This window comes from Schistocerca nitens, chromosome 2 (genome assembly GCF_023898315.1).
Source record: "Schistocerca nitens isolate TAMUIC-IGC-003100 chromosome 2, iqSchNite1.1, whole genome shotgun sequence".
Classification (NCBI taxonomy): Eukaryota; Metazoa; Arthropoda; class Insecta; order Orthoptera; family Acrididae; genus Schistocerca; species Schistocerca nitens.
Genome location: NC_064615.1, coordinates 196,279,058 through 196,294,758, shown reverse-complemented (window position 1 = coordinate 196,294,758; position 15,701 = coordinate 196,279,058). Strand labels below are relative to the sequence as shown.

General features: G+C 41.6%; 1 protein-coding gene across 1 annotated transcript in view; it reads right to left on the bottom strand.

The window, feature by feature from the left end:
- The window catches only part of LOC126234319 (polypeptide N-acetylgalactosaminyltransferase 1-like), a 402,153-nt gene that overhangs the window by 107,264 nt on the left and 279,188 nt on the right, over positions 1 to 15,701 (bottom strand). The gene's annotated exons all lie outside the window — the stretch shown is intronic.

The window sequence follows — 15,701 nt, the reverse complement described above, 5'->3', positions numbered from 1 at the left end:
GGCAATGTTTTTAACGTTTGCAACGTAACAGAGACGCGAAAAAGTCTCACGCTAAAACTTGCGGCTCGTGTGGCCCTTTTAGTGTTATCGTAAGATCTATACTGTTCTTCTGGAGGGCTCTAGCTTTTAACATGGGCTGGGGGGGGGGGGGGGGGTGGTCCTGGTGGTTAACTGGAGACGTGGGTGTCCGTCTCTTATCGTAGGGCCTTCTAGCTTAACACGGTTCTGCTCTCGGCTTCTGTTCTCGTTTCTCGCCTCGGAACTGCGTCTGTCTCACGGTGGGAAGGTATGACATGCATTTAGGCATTCTTGTGTTAGTCTGTGGTATTCCATTTGCTCACTCGTTACTCGTATTACTTTGGTTAATTTAATGTCACGATTTATTTGGAGCTATGTGACATACTACTGGATTTGCTTATCATGTCAGGGTTTTCATGGAAGGTGTTGGATTTGCCTGACACCTTACAAAGTATGTGACATTTTATTACATGGATGTATGTACTGTCATTAACATGTACATCAGTTAAAAGATTTGTGTCAGTTGTAATATCCATGACACTATGTTCTAGCCACAAGATGTTAAAATGAACTAAATGTACAAACTTCAGCACATATTATTGACACTACGTATAAAAAAGACTGTATCGTTGAAAGGTCTCTGTTGGATTCCTTTCATGTTAATTTCTTAAATCTGTTGTCATTTACGGCATACATTCCACTTCTAAATTTACTGGGGTGTTTCTGACTATCTGGAAGGAGACTGAGCAGTGGAACGTGTTACTTTTACACATAAACAAGAAACGATCTGTCACACTACTACACTTTAAAACACAGTTTATATGTAATTCATGTCACACAGTCTCATACAGAACCTACATCTGCTTTCTTTTATATACTGTATATGATAAGATACTGTTATCCCCCTTCCTTTCTGTGTAAAAGGATGAATGAGCAAATTTATTTCTAGTTTCATGCTTGATGGTAGCAGACAAGCCTGTCTGCTAGAGAACAGTAGGACGAACGTCGGAACAGGTAGCTACGCTTTCTAAAAGCAAAGAGGTTTCTATCCTTAGTATGGTCCTGTCCGTCCGTTGTGATGTTGGTATAGGAAGCTGCCTCTGTGGTCACTTCCGTTTGTATCTGTTAAGTACGCTCGGTAGCGGCCCAGGTCAGTCTGTCCACGGCGAGCGTCTGAAGTGGTAAGATCTCCGGCTAAGCGCGTCTCTGCTAAGTCCGTAGGACAATGGATTTCTTAAGTTCAGCCTAACTGAAAATTTAATCAACTTTATTTCAGGTTTAGATCTAAAATATCTAATGTTATCTTTAAATTGCAACGCAGTGTAATTCGAGTGTGAAGTTCAGAACATCTTCCAGTAGTTGCTTTGTCACTACTTTGTGAGTAAAGTGGAACCACATGTTGATGATCTGTAACTGTAACTAAGATCATCAATCTTAAATGCGAATATGCGTGAGATTACAACGTCTCGTCTTGACAATATTGTTCAATATAGCAACTTTTCTTTATGTTCAACCCATGTGGGGTGTACTTTGTGAGACCAGTACCACGTGCTTATACAATTGTTTGACCCATCAGGTTAATAGTAAGACGATAGTGACCAGTTCGAGGTTTTTCTTTTGTAAATTGCGTTTCGATGTAATTTATTTTAATTGTCGAAATTATTGTGGAGTTACACTCTTTGCGTGAACCAAGTTGACCATGTGAAGCATGTGGTGTGATCATCAAAGTAGCCCTCAGCTATTCTTTTCAGGAAGACTTCACAGAGAGTTAGTATGAATTTGCTATACCAGTGTGTGGTAATTTCATGACGGACAAGATTGCGCTACGAACGTAACTTCTTTGAGTGAAAATTGAATCGGTTGGTTGCGGTTAATGTCCTCTTGCGTATGTCTCAACGTTCTTCGTGTGTTATTTTATGAATGCAGTGTTGTATGCAGTCTCCCAATCTTGGCTCCATATTTGATGTGTTCCGTAAGATTACAAACTCACATTTTCACAATCCTAAATAAGGCACCAGTTTAGTTACGAATCAAGTTTAATATGCTGAAATTTTAACGGAACAATGATCAATGTTAAAATAAATGTCCAAATATAAACTGATTTATTTCTTTTTATTTAAATTCTCTTTTTATATATATATCACCGGTTGTCGTAAGATGACTATTAAAAGATTATAATTAATGTTAGTCTGGTTGGGAATTTGGTAAGCTAGACTGGATACCTGGTGAAACAGTTGCTCAGAAATGCAAGATTAACTTCCCCAGATAGCTCACAGCTTTTAACCCGCTTTCATTGTCTTGAATATCAGCACCGCTTTCAGAACAACTTACTGCATCAACTTTACATCGTGTAAAAATGACGATAATTATTTCATTATTTCTGTAATAATTTAACTTCTGTGTGAATTAAAACTATTATCAGAGAACTACATTCATAGACAACGACAATTATAATCTTTTTCTGTTATCTGTGTTAACTGTGGTTCAGTTGTTCTTCCTGTGCTAACCAATGAACTGTTCGGTCGTGTGACGTGTGAGGTCTGTAAAGAGAAAGCCTGTAACTATATTGTTAATTATTATTTGAAAAACAGAGTCGCTATTGTCTAGACGTGGATTTGTATTTATTTCAATTGTAATCCAATCTAATTAATGTTTTTAAGTGTTAATTTTCAGCTCCACAATTAGGAGCGCTGCCATTAGCGCTAGTAACTTACAGCGGAGGCGGAGTACTTACACCGGAGTTTTCTAGTAGCTGGTATAAAAAATATGAAGCATTTTTCATTAAGAATAATTTTAAATGCTAAAGAATAGAGAGCAAAAGGCTTAAAGACTTATCTGAATATATTAACTTGATATAAAAGGAATCAAGAATAACAATAGACGAATTGACTCTCGTCTGTCTGCCGCCATCTTCGCAAAAATATTTCCGCGGCAGTTTTGAATCGAGAATTTTAACAAACATAAATGTTGTTAGATATAAATGAATGAAAATAAATGTGTACCGGTGGTCCCGAATCTACTTTAAAAGACAGAATTCATCTCAGGTTGAATCTTTAAAAACAGTGTTCACAGCACGTTACGTAATATCAATTTCTTATTTGCTGATGTATGAAGCCTAATTATTTCGGATGATTTACATGAAATATTTTAATAGGAGACATACGCCAGTGTTGTGCGCGGGTAGTATTTTGTGACTAAATGTTAGCTTTGCTAGGGAAAAGTGCTTCCATCTTAAGTAGCAGTTGTGTAAAATATGATAAATGATATGCAATTTAGTGCCACTCACACGAATTTACTGACAACATTTCTACACAACGTCAAGTGCAGATTTCTTTAGCAGAGTGACAAATATTAGCCGGGATAATCATTTTTGAGATCAAACGAATCGTTACGCTGACAATAGGTAACTGGATTTATATTTTTTTAGATCTACCTTAAATATAATTTATAAGTAATTAGTCACGAAATTCTATAAACCGGTTCCGCCACATAGTTTAATCTTGTAATGCTACTCATAACTCGTGAAATCTTCTCGGGTGATCAGCCGAGTAAAGGCGTCGTCTTCTCGCAACGTTTCGAAGGGTTTCGTACCCATCATCTTCAAGCGAAGATGATGGGTACGAAACCCTTCGAAACGTTGCGAGAAGACGACGCCTTTACTCGGCTGATCACCCGAGAAGATTTCACGAATGGAATACGCCGAGAAAGTCTCAAATCACATTTACTCATAACTGTTACGGTTTGGTATACAGTAAACTGATGGTGTTCTGTCTACTGAAACTGGTTGTCAAATAAAGAATTTTATCAACAGCTTGAGGTGGTAATCATAACACTTTTCAAAAACTTCTGTAAAGTTTGGAAAGTACGAGAAAGGTACTGACGGAAATATAGTTGTGAGGGGGAGTGCTGCTTAGGAAGTGTAGTCGGTAGGAACTAGCTCGTGGAACGCAAAGGTTGCACAATCGAAGTCCAAACCGGTAAACACATTTAACCCATCATTCCCAAAATAAAACATTCAACCATTATGAATGAGGAACACTACGACTGTGATGAATAAAGGTTTCTAGAAACGACTGCAGCCAGTCACGTTGTAATGTCTCTTGCAGCGGTCTCTCCGCGATATTTTCAGAAAATTTTATAAATTATATAACTCAGTACATATCTCGAAATATCTCTTCTTATCTTACCGATTATCAATGCAAAGTAGTTTCAAGCCCAATTATTCCTTGGAGCGTCCATTTACTCCATGGAATAGCTTCTCTGCTATCTATGTTTTCTCTTATGAAAAGAATGAACGAATTCTTGCCAATTAGTCGTGAAAGAATGAGGATGTATATGTATGTATTGTTGAGCTAGTCGCCATCTTGATGAGATTCTGTATGAGAAGGAATTTAATACATGAACTAAACTAAAGTAAGTGTGTTCGCGTATTATTTAACTGATTATTATTGACAGTGTCTGCTTACTACGCTGTGTTGCAAGGGATCAGTGGGGAACGTCTGATTTACACTGGACGAACCTGCCGTTTTGTATGCTCAAGATATCCAGTTACTTCAAATAAATAGGCTAACACGGTCTTACCAGCAGATCTCCGGTCTTCCCCATGTGATCACCGAAAGTTAATAATTATTACAAATGTTTCCACGAGATCGACTGACAATTTTCGTCGCACCGAGACTTCGAAATTGCTTCACTGCCTTATGGAATTTAAGTTAAGCTCAATTTAATCAGGATAGAACAGTATTGAACTGTGTGAATGTGATAAGCCTGCTTTGTGATTGAAAATTCCCTTAACATATGCATGTTTTTACTATCCTGATCAGTGAAGCTAAATCAGGCCGGTGTGAGAGAGGTTTCTAAATTTTAGATCCCGCAAAAAAACTATTAAAACGTTTCGGTTTATTCTTGAGTTTCTATTTACAATGACGGGCTTTGTATGGCCTAGCGGTTCATCATCACAGGGTACATACCCGTAATGGTTGAACGTTTGCAGCGTTGCTGGGGTCGTGAAGCAGTGGCCAGACGTAAAAACGAAACATGTAAGCATTGAACGTAGCGAGAATTATTTACATTATTTGTGGGATAATGAATATAGTACAGTACAAATAGACATATACTGACTGCCGCCAATTTGGAACGCGAGTGCTCAACAAAGATAGTTTGTGCCCCTCCATAAATTCTTTGAACAAAAACTTTAGTCAGGCTTTTTGGTTTATTTACGTTTTGTAAAACCCGCGGAAGTTGTTACCTGTAGCAGCATGGCGGTAAGAATAGAGGGAGACGCCGTGACGTCACAGCTGTGAAGCTATGTGAAGCCGGGGGTAGCCATCTCAGTCCGACCAAAACATTGCTGCTGTAAGCTTGTGTGCATAGGCTTGTCGCTCGCTTTTGGAAGGATTTTGCGTTATTATGGTGACTTGTGTGGTGTTCGGATGTACGAATCGTTCTGATAGTGATGCGAAATCGAAGGGAATAACATTTCATGTGTAAGTTGTCTCGTTAAGTGTGATTTTACAACTTCATTGTGAATGAACGTGTGCTACATCGGTACTTGTACTATAGCGTGTTTTTCTCCTGTATGATTTTAATTTCCTAAAAATGAAAGTCGCAAAGCTCTGTGGGAGAATGCCGTGAGGAGAAAGAATTGGCGTGCGTCTAAATGGAGCACTATATGTTCTCAGCATTTCCGAGAAGAGGACATAGACCGAACTTCCCTTTCAACAGTAAGGCTCCGAGAAAATGCTGTACCATCAATTTTCCCTAGACACCCAAAACATTTGCAAAAGGTATGTTAATTCAAAGAATTAAATTCTTAGTTTTCAAGTTCACGTTTCAGTATAATACGTACGTATCGTCGATAATCGAAGTGTTGAGTAACTCACTTTGTCTTCATCATATACCAAATTAAAAGCTAACACTACATTAACTGGCGTAAAGTATAGGCCTAAACAGGACACTGTGTAGATTTGCCATTCTATGTACCGTATTTCAGTAAATATTGGTGGTAATGAACAGTGTTTCCCATTAGTGTAACGTAACTGAAATGTCCCAGTACGTATTACAAACAAGATGTATTTATGGGGCTTTGGAGGGAGAGTATAGCTAACTTAGTTTTCAGTTTCTTTTATTTAGTTTGTGATACACGTTTATTACTGAATGAACAAAATTGTATCGTTTACATTGAAGACTAGCTATTCGTAATATTACATTAAAAACTATTTTTAATCAGAAGAGACGCGGAATTTCGCCTTTACGAGATTTTATTTTAAACAAAAACTTTGAAACAACCAATCTGATGACGTTAAATGCGTATATGGTGCAATTAGCGACTGTAATACACGCAGCGCTATAGCACACTGGCAATGTTTTGGTAAGAGTGTCATGGCAGCAAGCCACGCCCCCATGGCTTCAAAACGTAGTACGGCTGGGATACGTAGCGCCATCTCCCCTTATTCTTACCTCCATGTGTAGCAGAGTGCTATAAAATTAACGTTACTGGAAAACAAGCATTATGTTTTCCAGAATAACGTGTGCACCAAGAACAAACCAACAGATACTAATAACTGTAAGTAATGCATTTAAGTAGATCTTTATATAAAAAATTCTTGCTACGTTCAGTACTTGCATGTTTCGTTTTTCACATCTTGTCACAGCCACACGACCCCCACAATGGTGAAAATATGCAATAAATATGTACCATCTGATGATGAATCGCTTGGCGATTCGAAACCTGTAGTGGTACGAGGGTAATCCCAAAACTACGGTCTCCTACTTTTTTGTAAGTACAGTACTCTGCTTCTGCGGCAGTTGGTCACACTGTTATGAAGAGTGCTTCACGCGCTGTGTGTAAACATGCGCACGCCGCGCTGACGCGCTCGGTCTTGGCTTGGCAGCCGTTGAGAATGGAGCTGCCGTTGGATGTTACCGCCAAGTGCGAATTCTACATCTACATCTACATTTATACTCCGCAAGCCACCGAACGGTGTGTGGCGGAGGACACTTTACGTGCCACTGTCATTACCTCCCTTTCCTGTTCCAGTCGCGAATGGTTCGCGGGAAGAACGACTGTCTGAAAGCCTCCGTGCGCGCTCTAATCTCTCTAATTTTCGTGATCTCCACGGGAGGTATAAGTAGGGGGAAGCAATATATTCGATACCTCATCCAGAAACGCACCCTCTTGAAACCTGGCGAGCAAGTTACACCGCGATGCAGAGCGCCTCTCTTGCAGAGTCTGCCACTTGAGTTTATTAAACATCTCCGTAACGCTATCACGGTTACCAAATAACCCTGTGACGAAACGCGCCGCTCTTCTTTGGATCTTCTCTACCTCCTCCGTCAACCCGATCTGGTACGGATCCCACACTGATGAGCAATACTCAAGTATAGGTCGAACGAGTGTTTTGTAAGCCACCTCCTTTGTTGATGGACTACATTTTCTAAGCACTCTCCCAATGAATCTCAACCTGGTACCCGCCTTACCAACAATTAATTTTATATGATCATTCCACTTCAGATCGTTCCGCACGCATACTCCCAGATATTTTACAGAAGTAACTGCTACCAGTGTTTGTTCCGCTATCATATAATCACACAATAAAGGATCCTTCTTTCTATGTATTCGCAATACATTACATTTGTCTATGTTAAGGGACAGTTGCCACTCCCTGCACCAAGTGCCTATCCGCTGCAGATCTTCCTGCATTTCGCTACAATTTTCTAATGCTGCAACTTCTCTGTATACTACAGCATCATCCGCGAAAAGCCGCATGGAACTTCCGACACTGTCTACTAGGTCATTTATATATATTGTGAAAAGCAATGGTCCCATAACACGCAGTTATTCGGTTTTTCAACTCAAAGGGCACTGCGCCGATTGAAATCCATCGCCAATTGACGGAAGTGTATGGTGAGTCGTGCATGGATGTCAAAAATGTTCGTAAGTGGTGTAGAGAGTTTGCAGCTGGTCGGACCGAAATTCACGACAAAAAAGGAGCGGGAGACCGTCAATTTCTGAGGAGACAGTGTTGAAGGTTGACCAAAGCATGCGTGAAGATCAGCATCCAGGGTGATCCACCCTGGATGAGCTCTGCACGTTGGTTCCTGAGGTTTCCCGAAGCATCGCTCACAGAATTTTAACGGAAACATTCAACCACCGGAAGGTGTGCTTAAGATGGGTGCCACGCATGCTGACTGAGGACAACATGCGGCAACGAACTGATGCTTCCCGCGCATTTCTTCACCGCCTTGCAGCCGAACAGGACAAGTTTGTGGACTTAGTTGTCACGGGTGACGAAACCTGGGCATACCACTTTACACCTGACACCAAGCAACAATCACACAGTGGCGGCATCCTTCTTCATCAAAGCCACGGAAATAAACTCAAACGGGCAATTCAGAACCGGAAAAGAGGAATGTTGAGCAAGGGCGTACACATTCTCCATGACAACGCTCGCCCACACATCGCTCGGCAAACCGTTGCTCTCCTGCAACAGTTTCAGTGGAACATAATCACCCACCCACCCTATAGTCCTGACTTGGCACCCAGTGACTATCACCTGTTCCCTAGGTTAAAATAACATTTGGCCGGAAAGCGATTCAGCTCCGACGACGAGGTAAGAGAAGAGGTTCATAAATTTCTGAACAGCATGGCGGCGAGCTGGTATGACAGGGGTATACAAAAACGGCCACAGTGTCTACAAAAATGCATCGACAGAAATGGTGATAATGTCGAAAATAGCTAAATGTTAAAGCTGTAAACTGATATAAACCATTGTAGAAATAAACAGGTCTATGTACTTATAAAAAAATAGGAGACCTTACTTTTGGGATTACCATCGTAAATAAAGGCGACTGGTTGCAGTCATTTCGGGAAACATTTCAATACCAATTTTTCTCTCTGAGTGAAAGACATCAATGTATGGTTATTTTAATTAATACCGTAGTATTGGAGGGCAGCGTGGAGGGTAAAAATCGTAGAGGGAGACCAAGAGATGAATACACTGAGCAGATTCAGAAGGATGTAGGTTGCAGTAGGTACTGGGAGATGAAGAGGCTTGCACAGGATAGAGTAGCATGGAGAGATGCATCAAACCAGTCTCAGGACTGAAGACCACAACAACAACAACAACAGCAAGTCAGAAATAACAATACGAAAAAATTATTTCCATACCAAAAACTCTATCCTGCGGTTTGTTTCCCAACGTGGAGAGGAGTGAGAGATACATGGTTATTCATAAGTATCTCCGGGGTTTCAGAATACGACTGCACAAAAGCTACGTCGTTCAGGAAACGGACACAGATCAGTGGGTGGAGCGTATCGTGAAGTTTGTAGCTCACATTGCAGGTGCTCAGTATGAGCACCGTATGTTAGGCGGCACACGTCAGTAAGTGCGTGCAACTTGTAGAGTCGAATTGTCTGTGAAGTCGCGGCAGCACCCCGCATTGCAGATCTGTTCAATTCGTTGCCTGTCTGCAGGCGCGAAGTCTTTCGACGCGGCGATAAGGAGAAGAGGGTTAGCATTGAAACTTGAAGACTGCGCAACTTACAGTTTCATTCTGTAACTGTAGGAATTCTGAAAACCAGTTTCCTTTACGAATGTACAAGCCATGTCTGGAAAGTTTCAGTGAATGGTCTCCAAAAATAAAGGAAAGAAAAGTTACAAAAGTACCTTCAATGGGCATAAGATAAAACACACTTCTGACATCGGTTTAAAGCTGTTGGAAAATGACAAGAAACTATCTTTATGGAATCGCTCGAACCGCCATGGTCACGCGTTGCAAGATATGAACAACGTCTGGGAATATTCGTGAGCAATAGTACTTAGTGTCTTTGATTATCTTCAATTCTTCTGCTCGCATTCTCAAGGACAGCCACCGACCATTCACAAGCATCCGTCGCGGTTGTATCATTGTGAAATGGAACGCAGAACGGAGCAACGTGTTAACATGAAGTTTTGCTTCAAATTAGGAAAAACGACGAAAGAGACTCACGGAATGTTAGTGCAAGTGTACGGTGCTGGGTCGGTGAATAAGAAGTGGGTGTCTGAGTGGTTTAGAGACGCAAAGGACGGTGTCGAGGGCGGGCAACATGGGACGACTGCGACGGGTGCTTGCGGATGCTCAGCGGCTGTCTTTGACAGTGTAAGCACTATTGTTCACGGACGTTTACGGGTATCCAGCAACGCGCGACCACAGTACTTTGAGCGATTCCACAGGAGTACCTAATCGTGATTACTTGCAAGGTCAGAAAAAGTATTTTGTTTTTAAATCTTGTTTCCCTTATTTTTTGAGACTATTCACCGAATTTTTCACAGATACTTCGTATATAACAATAACATGCAGAGAATTCCCACTGGCTCTCTGATAATCTGCCATGGGTATAAAACACGCAATGGACTAACAGTGAACGATAGGTGGTTCTAATTACGTGCAAAATATACAAACAAAAAAATACCAAGCGAGGTGGCGCAGTGGTTAGCACACTGGATTTTCATTCGAGAGGTCGACGGTTCAAACCCACGTCCAGCCATTGTGATTTAAGTTTTCCGTGATTTTCCTAAATCGCCTGAAGCAAATGCCGGCATGCTTCCTTTGAAAGGGCACGGTCGACTTCCTTACCTAATTCGATGGGGTCAATGACCTCGTTATTTCGTCCCCTCCCCCCAAATCAACCAACCAACGAACAAACTGAAAGGGCTGCTGATATCTGTGCACTATGAGGTTCCCTTATAGCTTGGATACAAAAAACAGAGCCGGCCAGGGTGGCCGAGCGGTTCTAGGCGCTACAGTCTGGAACCACGCGACCGCTACTGTCGCAGGTTCGAAGCCTACCTCGGACATGGATGTGTGTGATGTCCTTAGGTTAGTTAGGTTTAAGTAGTGTAAGTAGGCCGTTTAGGTTTTTATTTTGGTAACGCCATGTAGCGCTCTATATGAAAATCACTGGCTGTGCTGTGTGCAGTCTGTGGCTGGGTGGCATTGTTGTAATATTCGCCATTGTAGTGCTGGGCTGTTGGCTGTTAACAGCGCATAGCGTTGCGTAGTTGGAGGTGAGCCGCCAGCAATGGTGGATGTGGGGAGAGAAATGGCGGAGTTTTGAAATTTGTAAGACTGGATGTCATGAACTGCTATGTATATTATGATTTTTCAACACTATTAAGGTAAGTACATTGTTTGTTCTCTATTAAAATCTTTCATTTGCTAACTATGCCTATCAGTAGTTAGTGCCTTCTGTAGTTTGAGTCTTTTATTTAGCTGGCAGTAGTGGCGCTCGCTGTATTGCAGTAGTTCGAGTAACGAAGATTTTTGGTGAGGTAAGTGATTTGTGAAAGGTATAGGTTAATGTTAGTCAGGGCCATTCTTTTGTAGGGATTACTGAAAGTCAGATTGCGTTGCGCTAAAAATATTGTGTGTCAGTTTACACACAGTCATGAATAATATTTCTAAGGGGACGTTTCAGTAGTTCTAAGCTCTAGGGGACTGGTGACCTCAGAAGTTAAGTCCCATAGTGCTCAAGAGCCATCTGAGCAAAAAACAGCGCTCAGTGTGGTCTGCGACAGTGCGCGTCTGCAATAGCATTTCCCAACTGGCCGCTCCGCATGGATGCCGGCCTCACAAAAATTTAGTCCGCAGGGGATAATCGGGAAGTGAGCCCCAGCCGAAAGAGCGGGATGATGGGAATGTAGAAAATTGATATATATTGAGGAAACTGATTTTATAATACGGTTTTTGATGTCTGTACTGTGAGAGAAAGAGACTTTTTGATCGATTTCACGAAAGCTTTATAATAGGGTAATAATTAATTTTCTTTGCTTTAATTACGCGCGAGCTGCTGCCTCCACACTACAATAACAATTTAGTATCCAACACGGAACTTTCCTCCTCTTCTTAATTAGCGAAGATTCAGGAAAGATTGACTCTTTAATGTTACCTTTTGTAGTCTACGATGCACATATATACGAGGGGAGTTCAGAAAGTAAGCTCCGATCGGTCGCGAAATAGAAACGACTATGAAAATCCGATAAAGCTTTGCACAGATGTGTTGGGTAGTGTCTCTAGTATAACCCCAGTTAGCATCACGTCGCTCTTCTCATTTCTGAGCTCGCAGTGAGTGCGTAAAGATGTCTAGAAAATAGTGTCTGCCGCCAAGTACGAGGGCCTGGTGAGAAATTTCGCCTGAAGCTATGCAGCTAACATTACATAACTGTTGTGCTGTTTCTTCTTCAAGACAATTCTCAGCCGCATTCTGCAGGGGCAATGAAGATGCTCCTGCATCGTTTTCAAATGGAAATGTGAGATTACCCACAATACAGTCCGCAATTGTCTCCCCCTGAGTTTCATCTCTGGTCACATGAACCGCTGTCTGTAAAGACAACATTTTGACACAGACAACGAGGTGTAGGCCAGCGTGGAGAATTGGCGGAAAGCACTGGCGGCTGCCTTCTATGATGAGGCTATTGAAAAGTTGGTACAACGCTATGACAAAAGTCTAAGTCAGAACGGCGACTACGTAGAGAAGTAGCTGAAAGGTGTAGCTAATTGTTACAAGTAAAACATTTCTGATGTTCACTGTGGTTTCAATTTGGCAATCAATCGGAGCTTACTTTCTGAACAGGCCTCGTATTTTGTAATAATTCTTTGAACATGACATTGTTGAACAAATAGCTTTAAAGCATTTTCAGAGCTTGTCATTTCTTTGCAGCCCGTGGATTATAAAGAATACTTTTGTAAAGTGAGTTTTCTAGATTTGCCAATAGACCTTTTAAAGGAATCAGTAGTAACTTAATTTGGCACGTCATCATCCATTTACCAATGTTTGTCACCCATTACATAAAGACTTATAACTACAATTTGAAATGCACACACATTACGTGGACTCACTGCACACCGAGTTCACGTTTAGTTAGTTTGCCACCCAGTAAGTAAGACGCGCCTTGTTAGTAGCTGCCAGTAGCAGCAGCGGAAGTTTACAGAGAGTACTTGTTCGAGCGTTGTTCATTGCCGCAGGTCAGCCAAAAGAGAAAAAGAAAGAATTATATTTCCCATTTCAAGGGACTTCGTTTCGTATGACCAGAACTCGGCTAAGGTTTTGTCAAATTTCATATCAGAGAAATAAAGAAGTATCAAAGAGAGTATTACAGTTCTTGAAGTGAGCTCAGGTAGAATCTCGTTTTCTTTATGAGGCGACTCAGCGCACTCTCTTGGAAATGACACAGTCAGACCATCTTCTGATTCGAGTCATTAACTGCAATAGATGCAACTTCTCAAATAACTTTCACACAATCGAAGCAAAGCAACTGCCAATTCGAAATCTTTCTTTCTTTTAGTGTTCAACCCCGAGGCTGGTTTGCAGCATACCGCCATTCCTCTCTTCTGTCTGTCTTCCTCTTCACTTCCACGTACGTGTTACATCCATCATCATTCGTGATCTGTTGCATGGTATGATATCTTTGGTCGCGCCCACCGATTCATTCCCTCAATAGTTCCTTCTGCTACTGTTCCAATGATGATGTTCTGTCTTAGGACGTGCCCTACAAGTTTGTTTCTTCTTATTTGGATGTGCCTCCACAGGGATCCGGTTTACTGTACTCTTCAAAGCACCCATTTGTTACTTTGTCTCTCCAACTGACCTCATCATCCTTCTAAAGCACCACATCTCCAGGGCCTCTAGTTGTCTTCACTCTTCTCTTCCCATTGCCCAAGTTTCACATCCACATAGGGCCACACCCCAAACGAAAGCTTTTATGATAACGTTTCCTTATTTACAGACTGATGTTCTTGCTGGTGAGTGAATTCCTCCTCAGATTAAATGCAATTTTGGCATGCTGTATTCTGCTCACAATTTCTTTCAGGCTTCTAACATCCCCTGTGATTTTGCTTCCCAGGTAAGCAAATTCCTCTATCACTTCCAGACCCTCTCTTCCAATTTTCATTCTCAGAAGTTCATATTCTGCTTCTGTACTGCATCCCATCACTTTACTCTTTGTCTAGTTTATTCTCATTCCTTACTGATTGCGTAGAATCCTTTAAATTGTTCTGAGGGCTTCCTGTAGATCTTATTTTGTCTCCGTGACTATAGCAATATCATCTGCATAACTAGCATGTCTATCTTCTGCCCATAAATTTTGACCCCCACGTCAGTAGTTTCTCGAACTTGGTCTATAGCTTCCTGGATGTAAGCGTTGAATATAAGAGGAGAAGGAGCACATCCATGTCTTATACTTTTTCTAATATTTGCTTCTTGTTCCTGGTGACAGTTTCTAATAAGTAGGAACTGGCAGTAAAACTAGCAATTTTTTAAAATATTTCAAAATACGATGGTCACTCCAAAATAAATGCACACTATTTTTGTAAAAATACAGTTTTCATTCTGCATGTGTGAAAGTTCTACAGTGTGCAGATAGATCCTTCCCGCTTGTTTTCAAACTTAGTCCAACCTGTTACCGTGACTGGCGCCGTCACAGCATGTCTTCGATGGCTGCTACACTTGACGTTCGTCAGAAGCAACGTGCTGTCATAGAATTCCTGTGCTGTGAAAACGAGACAGTGGGAAACATCCACAAGAGGTTGAAAAAGGTGTATGGAGATGCTGCTGTCGATCGCAGTACAGGTAGTCGCTGGGCAAGCAGCTTACGTGATGAAAGCGGGCACGGCAATATTGAGGATTGTCCTCGGAGCGGGAGGCCTCGTACTGCACACACTCCAGACAATGTGCAGAGAGTTAACGAATTGGTGACTGCTGACAGACGCATAACAATGAACGAATTGTCACGCTACGTTGGGATAGGGGAAGGAAATGTTTGCAGAATATTGAAAGTGTTGGCGTTAAAAAAGGTTTGTGCCAGGTGGGTTCCCAGAATGTTGATAGTGGCTCACAAAGAAACGAGAAAAACGGTATGCAGCGAACTTTTGGAACAGTACGAGAATTGTGGAGGTGAATTTCTTGGAAGAATTGTGACAGGTTATGAAACATGGCTCCATCATTTTTCACCATAGACGAAGAGGCAATCAATGGAATGGCATTATGCAAATTCACCCAAGGAAAAAAATTCAAAACCAGACCTTCTGCTGTAAAAGTTATGGCTACGGAGTTTTTCGATTCGGAAGGACTCTTGCTTCTGGACATCATGCCAAGTGGAACCACCATAAATTCTGATGCATATGTGATGACAATGAAGAAGCTTGAAGCTCGACTGAGTCGTGTTCGACCACATCGGCAAAAGCAGGATGTTTTGCTGTTGTACGACAATGCACGGCCACATGTCAGTCAAAAAACCATGGAAGCGTTCACAAAACTCGGATGGACAACACTGAAACACCCGCCTTACAGTCCTGACCTGCCTCCGTGTGACTATCGTCTCTTTGTGAAACTGAAAGACTCTCTTCGTGGAACAAGGTTTGAAGATGATGACTCCCTTGTGCACGCTGCCAAACAGTGGCTGACTCCCTTGTGCACGCTGCCAAACAGTGGCTCCAACAGGTTGGTCCAGAATTTTACCGTGCGGGTATACAGGCGCTGGTTCCACGATGGCGTAAGGCAGTTGAGAGGGATGGAAATTATGTGCAGAAATGAAAATATTGTTCCTAAAGGATGTATCTACGCACTGTAAAACTTTCAAACATGTAGAATAAAAGATGGATTTAAAAAAAATAGTGTGCATTTCTTTTGGAGTGGCCCTCGCAAA